The 13023-nt window shown below is 42.3% G+C and overlaps 1 long non-coding RNA gene across 1 annotated transcript; it reads right to left on the bottom strand.

Annotated features, from left to right (window-relative positions):
* Window positions 1–4685: 4685 nt before the first annotated feature.
* On the bottom strand, window positions 4686–13003 carry LOC120542673. Its single transcript, XR_005636223.1, has 3 exons — window positions 12896–13003; window positions 11211–11390; window positions 4686–4799 (listed from the first exon to the last, which is right to left on the bottom strand). It is a non-coding gene; the product is annotated as an uncharacterized LOC120542673 (long non-coding RNA).
* Window positions 13004–13023: the final 20 nt, after the last annotated feature.

Raw genomic sequence — 13023 nt, 5'->3', positions numbered from 1 at the left:
AGAAAGGATGTGATGAAGAGTTTAAAAAATTGCATCAGCGATGCGCAACGAAGAGCATTTCATTGGAAACGAATTTAATTCACCCTGTTTTAGGGATAACGAGTTTATGTAACCAATAAATATTTTATTTAGTATTAAGCGTTTAGGGCGTCACGGTGGCGCAGTGGTAGCGCTGCTGCCTCGCAGTTAGGAAACCCGGATTCGCTTCCCGGGTCCTCCCTGCGTGGAGTTTGCATGTTCTCCCCGAGTCAGCGTGGGTTTCCTCCGAGTACTCCGGTTTCCTCCAACAGTCCAGAGACATGCAGGTTAGGTGGATTGGCGATTCTAAATTGTCCCTAGTGTGTGTCCTGCAGTGGGCTGGCACCCTGCCCAGGATTGGTTCCTGCAGACCCCCGTGGCCCTGTGTTCGGATTCAACGGGTTGGAAAATGGATGGATGGATGGATGGATTACGCGTTTAATATGTCTCATGGTGTTTCTAAAACGCACTGAATGTGGTTCTCAATACCGAGGAAAGGAAAAATGAATGAATACGTACTGACTCACCCAGATTGTCCTTCCAGTTTCAAACTTTTTCTCTTGCCACAGTTAAAACCTTAATACAATTAAATGTTCCTTATTTTCTTACATTACTTTAACATAATTAGTTTAATTATGTTTATTCATTCATTAAAACTTGGCAGTAGTTTTTAGAGCTAAGCACTCACGTTGCGCCACAGAGCCTACATTTCCCGTCATCACGCGCAGTGTTTGTAAAATTCTAGGGTGGTGCCGTACAATGAATTACGGTAGTCTCTGGCCAATTGCTGCACGCGGTGTGTCACTATCTTACCAAATAAGGTAACTAAATCTCCATCCTCCAATGAAAGCGTTGATGGGCGGGAGTTGCTGCCGTCTCGCCTTGTGGCTGTTTAAGAGTGATGTCAATATTGAACTCAGTCGGACGCGTGTATTGCAGAACGCTGTAAAGGTGGAAAGCTCTCAAAAAAAAGTCGGAATTGTGCCAGACCTGATGTCTTGTTTTATGTGGATGTGTGGGTATATAGGCTTTACCTTTATTGGCCACTTTTTATGTTAAGCATTGTTGGATTTCATACGATTATAATCGCTCCAATGCCTCGTTCAGCTAATTGTTACATTCAAGTCCAATTGCGCAGCTTGCGTGTATAAAACAAAATATTGCAAAACCACTTTATGGCAAGCTGGGTCATAGTGCGGATGCCTCCTTTTCACTAAGACATGCTGGAAAACAATGTTCATAAGTTAATTAATGCAGTCTTTTTGTTTGCTTCGTCTATAAAACAACCACACAGCTAATGATTCGTTTTATTTTAGAGGCTGAGCAGTTGTTTCAACATTTACTCGAGCATTAAACCGGGATATTAAAAGAACACATCAAACGTATCTTTGCCCAAAATCTAAGTGGGTAGCTTACATAAAATACAATTCCCAGAAGTTCGCAATCCACAGACCACCCGTACATAAATTACACCGCCATCAAATCCTAGAAAGCGCAACCTGAAGTCAGCTGCGTCTGCCTTAAATTAGATTGGCCGATCTCCATGAACTCGAATTAGCCGATGCTGGCATGCGCAGACAAACCTTCTAGAAATGCCTTTCCTCATCAAAGCCAATGAAAATGCCGATATTTCCCAGGAGCTCGCAGTCTACCGATGATTCTTTCATAATGGTTCGGGACATGGAATCCTAGAAAGCGTCATCTGTTATTCTCGTAGAGGGGAGTCTGCGCAGAGCTGCGCTGTCCTTGAATTGGATTGGCCGGTCACTCAGAACGCAGTCAGTGCGCTGCGCAAATGCGCAGGCACAGCTGCTGGAAATGATTTTCCTAATGAGAGAACATTAATTTTAGACTTATTAAAAAAAAAAAAAAACACACAATTTTTGACACCTCATTTTTAACGTAATTTTGCCTTTTTAAATATTTAAGTCAAAGAGAAAGTCTTACTCATTAATTTTCTAAATTCTATTTTTGTATTTAGTGGTGCTACTCAACTCCAAGCAGTTGGTGTTGTTTTATATATAAATAAATAAACAAATAAATAATTATATATATTTATAAATATAATATATATATAGTATTTGTAATACAGTAATAATATATCAAATTTTATAAATTGTGACCAGTAGGGGCAGTAAGTGCAGAACCTCAAACCTCAGACAACACCACACAAACACAAGTCCCTGGTTCAAATCTGTGATTTATTATTATCAGTTACCTTACAAGTTATAAGTGATCAGTTATTATCAATTTCCTTAGAAAAAGATTTTTCTACTAGAGACCAGCACAAATCCACACTCTTCTCTTTCTTCCTTTCCTCTGCATATCCAGGCGTGCTTTGTCCTCCTGCCTCCCGACTCCAACTCACCTGGATGTGGCAGGATGGTTTCTTAGGAAGCACTTCCAGTTCAAATGGAAGTTCCAAGGAGTAGGGATCATGTATGTTTGCAGCATCTACTGGTGGCACCAATGGGACACAGCAAGGCTGCTCTATTGGACTCCAGTTCCCAGCATAACTTGCAGGTGTCTGCATTGGTAGTGTCACCCAGGGAGGCCATAGCATTGCCAGTTTATCTCCCCCTGTCCTCCCATCCTACGAGCCTCCCAGCTAGGTAAGGGATCAGAGCCCATCCCGAGTGTGACGCCTGCACATGCATGCTGTCCGTTGCAATATATCTATATATATATATATATTAGAATAGAAAATCTTGAGATGAGAGAAGACTATTGCCAAGAGATTTTTTTCAAGTCCCGCCCTCCTCTCCACCATTTTTCGGTTCACGTCCCAAGCCCGCGGTCCTCTCACCTCTCATTCGTGTGAATGCTTTTGTCAGACAATTCCTGCGCTCTCGGCTCTTATGAATTTTATCTTTTTCCTCACTTTAAGTTCCCAATAAAAGAAGACGTATTACGTCCAAATCTTATTGAAGAATTTCATCCCAAAGGGTTATCAACAGAAAAAATGAGTACACGAGCAATCCTAGCACCGAGACACGATGAAGTCCTACAAATTAACGCAAAAATTGTCGAATGGTTACATGGCAAATTGATTAAATGCGTATCCATAGGCTCTGCTGAAACAGTTGGTGCTGATGGTGCAGAAGATGAAAACATCAACTTAAAATATCAGTGTAGAATATCTACAAGCATTAACACTGTCCGGTCTTCCACCAGCTGAATTACTGTTGAAAGAAGGACGTATCATAATATTATTGCGTAATTTATGTGTGAGTGATGGGCTGTGCAATAGGACAGGATTAGTCAGTCAGTCATTTTCCAACCTGCTGTATCCGAACACAGGGTCACGGGGGTCTACTGGAGCCAATCCCAGCCAACACAGGGCGCAAGGCAGGAACAAATCCCAGGCAGGGCGCCAGCCCACCACAGGGCACACACACACACACACAAGCACACACTAGGGACAATTTAGGATCGCCAATGCACCTAACCTGCATGTCTTTGGACTGTGGGAGGCAGGGCCGCTGCTGCCCAAATGGGTACCCTAAGCAGAAATGTACTTTTGTGCCCCCTCCACCAAATATTACGGAAGTAAAAATAAAATAATAAAAAAAACACCTACTATAGGGGCCAAAATAGACCTTTATTCAAATCAAAGTAAATACATGAGGCGCGTCATCCGTGTGCTTAGCCTACTCTGCGTTCACCGAAAAATGCAATATACACGTTTATATTTTTGTTTATTTGTATATGTATATTATTAATATTAATTTATTATTATAATATATAAAAGCGATTTTTTTGAGCAGGTGGGATGGTGCCCCCCTGGGAGTTGGTGCCCTACACAGACTGCGTACTCCGCGTATAGGGAGCGGCGGTACTGGTGGGAGGAAACCCACACAGACACGGGGAGAACATGCAAACTCCACGCAGGGAGGACCCAGGAAGTGAACCCACTGGTCTCCTTACTGCGAGGCAGCAGCGCTACCCACTGCGCCACCGTGCCACCCAACAAGAATAGTTGTATTGAAAATTGGTCGAACAATTCTGACATGTAAAATTTTAACTGGCGACAAGAAAGGTAATGCAGTCCATCTTCAGGGGATAACATGAGACACCAAAGAAGATCTTGACGTGTCATTCGCATTAAAACGTTTACAGTTTCCCGTTAGAACAGCTTTTGCTGTGACAATTAACAAATCACAGGGACAAACATTCGAAAACGTCAGTTTATTTATTAGAGAGAAAGAAATGAAGTTCACTCACGGGCAGTTATACGTTGCGTTGTCACGATGTAAGCCCATCCATCCATTATCCAACCCGCTATATCCTAATACAGGGTCACAGGGGGTCTGCTGGAGCCAATCAGAGGGTGCAAGGCAGGAAGAAATCCTGGGCAGGGCGCCAGCCCACCACAGTGTAAGTCCAAACACGGAATCAAAATTCAGTGCCATAGTGATGAAAAATGAATTCCAAAAATTGTTTCTACTTAAGTTTTACAGTAAAAGTGCAAGTTTAAAAAGTATTTGTGTGTTAATTTCAAAGCCAAACAGGATGAAAACGTATAACGCAACAAACACCTCAAACGCAACATGAAACATCATTTTCTTTCAATTTATTACGTTTGGCTGTTTTTTACTGTGGTTAATTACTCACTGTAATGTAAAATAGTTAGTTCTATTATGCATATCTAACAATTCCCATGAAAATAACAGTCTGTTGTCACACACGTGCGCATGGGAGGCAGCTAAAGGGCTTGAGTGACGGCAGTTCTGAGGCAGGCCGGGAGCTGGCAGAGGGCACTGACTCTCTTTCTCTCTTTCCTGTAGACAACAACAACAACATTTATTTCTATAGCACATTTTCATACAAACAGTAGCTCAAAGTGCTTTACATATTAAAGAATAGAAAAATGAAAGACACAATTAGAAAACAAAATAAATCAACATTAACATCGAATAAGAGTAAGGTTCAATGGCCAGGGGGGACAGAAAAAACAAAAAAACTCCAGACGGCTGGAGAAAAAAATAAAATCTGTAGGGGTATCAGACCATGAGACCGGCCAGTCCCCTCTGGGCATTCTACCTAACATAAGTGGAACAGTCCTCTTTGGATTTAGGGTTCTCACGGAAGGGCTTGATGATGATGATGGTCACGTAGACTTCTGCCTTTTAATCCGTCCATCATTGTTGGAGCATCATGAAGCTTTGAGTAGGTGGAGGTGGCACAGGCAGAAAAAGAAACAGAAAAGAGTGTTGGGGTCAGTACGGATTTTAGAGCCACCATGAATACTTATTATGAGGAAATTGAACATACAGAGTATCAGGATTAAGTTAAATTAAGATTAAATTGAAGTTATAGAAAGGCCATGTTAAAGTAATGTGTTTTTAGCAGTGTTTTAAACTGCTCTACCGTATCAGCCTGGTGAATTCCTATTGGCAGGCTATTCCAGATTTTAGGTGCATAGCAGCAGAAGGCCGCCCGCCCGCCTCACCACTTCTTTTAAGTTTGAATTCTAAGGAAACACTCATTTGAGGATCTGAGGTTAGGATTTGGAATATAAGACGTCAGACATTCCGATATATAAAATGGAGCGAGATTATTTAAGGCTTTATAAACCATAAGCAGAATTTTAAAGTCAATTCTGAATGACACAGGTAACCAGTGTAGTGACATTAAAACTGCAGAAATGTGTTCGGATTTTCTTTTCCTAGTTAGGATTCTAGCAGCTGCATTCTGCACTCGTTGCAAACGATTTATATCTTTTTTGGGTGGTCCTGAGAGGAGTGCGTTACAGTAATCTAGTCGACTGAAAACAAACGCGTGAACTCATTTCTCAGCATCTTTCAGTGATATAAGCGGTCTAACTTTACTTATGTTTCTTAAGTGAAAAAATGCTGTCCTAATGATCTGATTAATATGTGAATTCAGATTACAGTCAACAATCACCCCTAAGCTTTTTACCTCCGTCTTGACTTTTTAATCCTAATGTATCCAGTTTATTTCTAATAGCCTCATTGTATCCATTATTGCTGATCACTAAGATTTCAGTTTTCTCTTTATTTAACTTGAGAAAATTACTATTCATCCATTCTGACCATTCCCGGGAGATTCCATCTGGCTCTCTTGACGTCACTTCCTGGACCGAGCCAATGGAAGGAGACCTTACCGGCTCCGGCCCCTGTGATGTCATGTCCGGGTTCGAACCAATGGCTAAAGAACATGGGCCTGATCCTTATGACCTCACTTCCTGTCTTCCCCTTTAAAAGCCTGTCCCTTTTCCCTAAATCCTCAGTCTTGTTTTGGACTCATTTGTATGCACGTCAGTGCTGTTTATTTCGCTAACAAACGACTTTGCAGCCAGGATACCAGAATATACGGGTGGCTGCCCCAAACCTTTATCGGAGTATGTCTCGTTATTGCGACACTGTTTAAATTGTACATCCGCTTCCCCATACGCCAGCTGGGAAGTGGCTAGCATGTAGAGCCTGCCCGAGGCTTGGCGAGCAGGTGCCAGAGCCCTCTAATCTGTATATTTATATATATAGTTATTCTAATAAGCTCCTTCAATTAGCTATATGCCTAGCGCAATGATGTCTACTACTGCTGTCCATATTTTACATTTAATGTGTCAAAAATCTGTAAAAGGGTCATTTGTATTTTATAAGAGTATAAAAAAACTGAAGGTAGCAGTGATGAAAACAAAACTGAGTCCCATTGTGAACAATGCTGCACATCCTCTCTGAGACAAAGTACCAATAAGGACTTTCAGCTAACAAATTATTTAACAGAAGTGTGTCCAGAACCGCCACTGGGGCCTCCTTTATACCAACGACAATACACCAGTATTGCACCTCATGAGGATTGGGACAGCCAAGTCAATAAGTCTCCTTTCTTTTTAGTGATCCTGGTGCACGTTTAGACAATTGTGTATGTGTGTGTGTGTGTTTCCATCCATTTTCTGATGCTTATCCAAAATGAAAAATAAACATAAGACAGAGAATGATGAACACATACACAGACGCATGTCCTTCTATTAAGGGGTAAAAGCCAAAGACTGAAGCGGGCCGATCGCTCCACGGCTTTGGTGCCCTGTAACCAAAAGCTGGACCTCCCACTGTTATTTTTATGAATCCCCCGAACCTTTATATGCATTCTGGTTTGTAAGTTCAGAAAAGTAAGCAGCGCCTTGGAAATGTAAGACTTTCTATGTTAGAAGGAGGATTTTTAAATCAGAGCCATTCTTCACTGGAAGCCAGTGCAACGACTCAAGGACAAGGGTTATGTGGTCGGACTTTCTAGTTTGTGTAAGGACTCTTGCAACTGCGTTTTGATGCGACTGAAAGGTGCATGAAGTGCAATTAGAAAATAACAGATCTTGTCCCGTAAAGTGCCCCATTTCAGCCACTGCCCACCCAAGGGGTTGAGCACGTTTTGGATTCAACTGTTTCCTCACACCCCTAATAGAAAGCCCTGTCAATGCCACCACCATATTTGGAGTCTGTATAACTGACTGTGCATCTCTCATTGTCTACAGGGAGTGCAGAATCATTAGGCAAGTTGTATTTTTGAGGATTAATTTTAATATGGAACAAACACAGTGCTATCAGTCAATCCAAAATGTTAATAAACCTGAAACCTGAATGTTTCACAACGGAAATGTGAGTGCGAACATCATCAGGGGAATACATATGTGCGCACAATTATTAGGCAACTATTAGTGTGCAGATTTATTATGCAACTAAAGGAAAAATGAAAATTTTCCCATCTCACTTGTTTATTTTCATCTGTTATAGTGAGAATAATAAACAAACAAACATCTCTGACATTTCAAAAAAAATCAATAAATCAATCAATGACCAATATAGCCACCCTTCTTTCCAATAACAGTCATAAGCCTTTCCATTCATGGAGTCTGTCAGTTTCTTGATCTGTTGACGATCAGCTCTTTGTGGAGCAGTGACTACAGCCTCCCAGACACTCTTCAGAGAGGTGGATTGTTTTTCTCCCCCGTAAATCTAGCGTTTAAGAAGTGCCCACAAGTTCTCGATAGGGTTTAGGTCAGATGAGGAAGGGGGGCCATGTCATTATTCCTTCATCTTTAAGGCCTTTACTGGCTGGCCACGCAGTGGAGAACTTCGATGCAAGTGATGGAGCATTGGCCTGCATAAAAATCATGGTCTTCTTCCTGTATCACTGTTTGAAGAAAGTGTCTTCGAAAAACTGGCAGTAGGTTTGGGAGTTGATTTTGAGTTCATCTTCAATCCAAAAAGGTCCAACTAGCTCATCTTTAAAAATACCAGCTCATACCAGTACCCCACCTCCACGTTGGAGTGGAGCTCTGTGCCCATTACTGATCCACAGGTCCATCCATCTGGTCCATCAAGAGTCACTCTCATCTCATCGGTCCATAAAACCTTTGAAAAAAATCTGTCTTCAGATATTTCTTGGCCCAGTTTTGACGTTTCAACTTATGTTTCTTGTTCAGTGGTGGTTGGGTTTCAGCCCTCCTTACCTTGGCCATGTCTTTGAGCACTGAACACCTTGTACTTCTGGGCACTCCAGGTAGGTTGCAGCTCTGGAATATGAAAGTACTGGAGGATAATGGGTTCCTGGTAGCTTCACGTTTGATTCTTCTCAAATCTTTGGCAGCTAATTTGCGTCTTTTGTTCTCAACACGTTTCTTGCGACCCTGTTGACTATTTGCAACAAAATGTTTGATGGTTCTGTGATCACACACCAATATCTTAGCAATTCCAAAAGTGCTGCATCCCTCTGAAAGACGTTTTACAATTTTTGACTTTTCAGAGTCAGTTAAATCTCTTTTTTGGCCCATTTTGCCCGAGGAAAACTAGCTGCCTAATAATTCTGCACACCTTGATATAGGGTGTTGATCTCCTTAGGCCACACCCTCCCTCATTACACAAATACACATCACCTGACGTGCTTAAATCCAATAAGCATTCAAGTTAATACAGCTTGGAGTTGGAATATACGCATTAAAAATGATGATATGGTCAAAATACTCACTTGCCTAATAATTCTGCACTCCCTGTAGTTTTGGTTGTCTAAAGCGTGTTTTTATGTTTTGGGTACTGCAGGATCATGAATGTGTGGCCACATCTGAAAATGGACCCATGTTTAACCAATCAAGAATCGGAACGAGTTGGAGCAGCAAGGCCGGTTGTTGTTGTGCAACATGAAGCAGGTAGGTCATCTAAAATGGTGAGGAGTGTGCAGCATGGCATTCTTTTGCGTGTGGAATGGCGACAGTGGATGGTGCAGACCCTCATCTTCACAGTCAGTTCTCCCCTGTGTCTACATGGGTTTCTATGGGGGTGAATGAGTCTTCCTTGCACACCCCAAAGGAGAGGCAGGTCTGCACACAAAGCAGAAAGCAGCTGTCCATCAGAAGCCCAAACTCACGCCGGGGCCAGTTATTGTAGCCTGTCCATACTTGGGAATGTGGGAGAAAAATTGGAGGTGCCAGAAAAAAACCTACAAGCACAGGGAGAACATGCAAGCTCCAGATGGACAACATCTGGGCATGGGAGTCAAACCCAGGTGTGGCAGGAGCTGAAGGAGAGGGACATGGGCACCGTTTATAGTTATGTCTGAGATTAGAAAGAGCATTTAATAATAATCGAGACGAGACTTTTTATCCTGCGACGAGATGTGACTTTTTCAGAGAGACACTATCATGTCACCACGAGACGAGACTTTGTGCCAAGAGATTTATCCAACGACCTGGGGCTGGAAACAAAAGACAAAGAGTAGATGACAAAGTAGAATGTCGTAAAGAATTCAAAAACATTGGCACCATACACATGCAGAGCAGTTTCGAGATTATGAAAGTACTAAAATTCGAAAGTCTCAAAAAACTGATAGTAAAAATCGCATTGGCGCAAACAAACTGAAATTATTGCTCAGTGAAATAACGGAACAGCAAAAAGAGATCGAATAGGTGATATGAGAGAAGTATGTAGATATTGTGTGGCTAATTCGTGTTGCCATCAGGGACAAATAGTGTTTCTTCTCAATAAAGAGGCGTATCCGCGAGAATTAAAAGATTTGTTGTTTGGTGAAAGTGAAATCCACACACACGAGCAGCAGAGACATGAAGTTGCTGGCACGTAGAGCAGGCTGGGGGTTGGCGAGCGAAGTGAGTTATTAAGAACACATTATTTAAAGTGTGACTTACCTCCTGCTTGTCTTTTACTACATCTAATTGACTGAGGTTATAAATGTAGAAGGGAAGGTGGAGAGAAGTTATCTTCATATATAATACGCTATTGTGGTTGTTCGTTTGTCTGTCCAGGATTTTAATTCACCTGTAGCTCACAAACCGTTTCACCTATTGACTTGAAATTTGGTACACATATACTACGTGACGTCTACTATCAGGGTGATGATTTTTATTACTCTTATTATTTTCTTTTTATTTTACTGTAGAATCAACTCTCGGCAGCGCACAGCAGGACGGCCGTGCGGCACATGCATATGGGCGCCGTTCTCATTCCCTACCACCTTCGCTAATCATTCTTGATGCAGATTGAAGACTTAAGTGCCAGCTTAAGTGAAGAATTAAAGAAAATGTACTAAGTAATTGCAATACAAAAACTAACTTAATCAGTTTTAATGCGAAAAGATGCCGACAAAAGAAGAGAAGCAGCGGGCCGCTAGGGTGGAGAAAAGAAGAGCTGCTTAGGAAGGAACAAGCGCATCAACCTCTGAGCAAATGAATGATAAACGTACAGAGAAAGAAAACTAGGAATACTCAAGTCAAGTGTATTCACTGCACATTATCGTGTAGTACTCCGTTACTGGTAAACTATAATACCTTATAAATAGTGGTATGTCTGTGAGATTTGAGGCATTCTGACAAAGGACATATTAATAATAAAAAAGGGGAAAGTAGAGCAGTGTCATCTCCAGACAGAGGAGTAGCTTCAGTGACAGACTTTTGTCACTGTCCTGCTCCACTGACAGACTGAGGAGATCGTTCCTTCCCCACACTATGCGACTCTTCAATTCCACCCGGGGGAGTAAATGCGAACATTAATTTTATTTTAATTCTTTTCATTTTTATTACTATTTAATTTAATATTGTTTCTTTGTATCAGTATACTGCTGCTGGATTATGTGAATTTCCCCTTGGGATTAATAAAGTATCTATCTATCTATCTATCCATCTATCAATATAGAGCTCTACCAAGACAAAACAGGGACATTACCTTGTACGCCATGTTGACAGAGGGACACTCGTTCTTGGCTTGGGCAGAGGAGTGCAAAGGTCAGGCATGTAAGGTGGGCGGAGTCTCATGGGCGGAGCAGTGTGACACAGAGGAGGCACTGGAGCCATTGTTGCCAGGTCTGCAGTTTTCTCGCCTAGCTGGGCTATTTTTGATTGTCATCTGCAAGAAAAAAAAAGGCTTTGGTGGGTTGCATTTCTTGGTCTACTTTTTAAAAAAAAACTTGCAGCAAGTTTGCTTCCTGGGTCCTCCCTGTGTGGAATTTGCATGTTCTCCCCATGTCTTCGTGGGTTTCCTCCTGGTGCCTTCCGGTTTCCTCCCACAGACCAAAGCCATGCATGTTAGGTGCATTGGCGATCCTAAATTGTCCCTAGTGTGTGCTTGGTGTGTGTGTGTGTGTGTGCCCTGCCCGGGATTTGTTCCTGCCTTGCGCCCTGTGTTGGCTGGGATTGGCTCCAGCAGACCCCCATGACCCTATGTTAGGATATAACAGGTTGGATAATGAATGGATGGATGTGCTATTTTGGGCTGCTTTTTTACCATGTGTATAATCTATCTGGCACCGCGCCATTTACACTGGAATATGTTCTTCGGGAGCCTGCACTGACAATGAGCGTTGCTGCACCCACCACATGACGAACCACCTCAGGATCTCAAATTAGGACCCAAGTGCAGCCGTGCAACGGATGACACCTCACCACCACACTACTTGAAATGGAATGGAACCATTTGAGGTTTTTTTTTTACCATTGTGAAATCTCCGAGGGTCACCCCCAATTGTGTGATGGTATATACCGATTCTATCTTTCTTTGAAGGGTCCCCCCTCCACCTTTGATGGTATGTACCTAAACCTCTGGCTCTGACACTGCCATCCGCTTTAACGGTGTTTCATTTTGCCTACCTCAGGTATTGGGCTATGTTTGTGGGAAACTCCCTATTTTTTAAGCTGTCCTTGGGCTATACATTTTTTAAGGACCTGGCAACCCTAATTGGAACACAGTTGGGGAAGGAGCCACCTACTGTCAATATTGTCCGAGTGCTAGTTCCTTCCAACTCTCAGGTTGGTAGAATGCTTATAAACTGTATGAGGCGCTCCATCCAGGGATGGTTCCTGCCTTGAACCTGATGTTCTTGGGATAGGTTCCAGGGCCCACAACTCTAAATCGGTTTAAGCAGATTTAAAAATGACAATATATGAATTGATATGCATATATTAATGGGGGTGTGGGCGGGGGTTGTGCTTATCCTGGCAGCACTAGACGGGAGACAAAAAAATGAACTTGGATATGGCGCCAGGCATTGCAAAGAGACAGGGAGATAATACACATCTGGAGGGAAGGTAGGTTAAGTAACGCAGTCAGGGTCACAGAAGTACCCTTCTACTAGTTAAACGCTCTGTTCTTAAAACACGGAGCCTCACTACCAGTGCCTTTCAGTTTTCTAATACGGTTCTCTGAGGCACGGAAAGCCACATACTTTACACCATCTATCAGTCTCAACACGGTTTTTTTGTCGCAGTTCTCCGCTAGTTTCCAATTCAAGTGACCATACGTCCGGAATTCAATTTCTGTGTCCTCACGATTAGCCGTTAAAAAAGCCTTAAAGTCTATTGACTTTTAAAGTGTCTCATTTTCTCACTGTTAAAATATGACCACACTTAACGTACCCTGTGTCAGCTGCGTGTGATTTGCTTCCAAAGCATGCACTGTGATGAAAAATCGCATCTTCAGCTCTCAAATGTGAACAGAAACCTGAATTCTCGACCGGAAAGGTAAGCAGCAGGCATAAAAAACT

The sequence above is a fragment of the Polypterus senegalus genome, chromosome 13 (assembly GCF_016835505.1).
Source record: "Polypterus senegalus isolate Bchr_013 chromosome 13, ASM1683550v1, whole genome shotgun sequence".
NCBI classification, from domain to species: Eukaryota; Metazoa; Chordata; class Cladistia; order Polypteriformes; family Polypteridae; genus Polypterus; species Polypterus senegalus.
The sequence above is the reverse complement of the archived record's forward strand: the minus strand, read 5'-3'. Positions and strand labels throughout refer to the sequence as shown.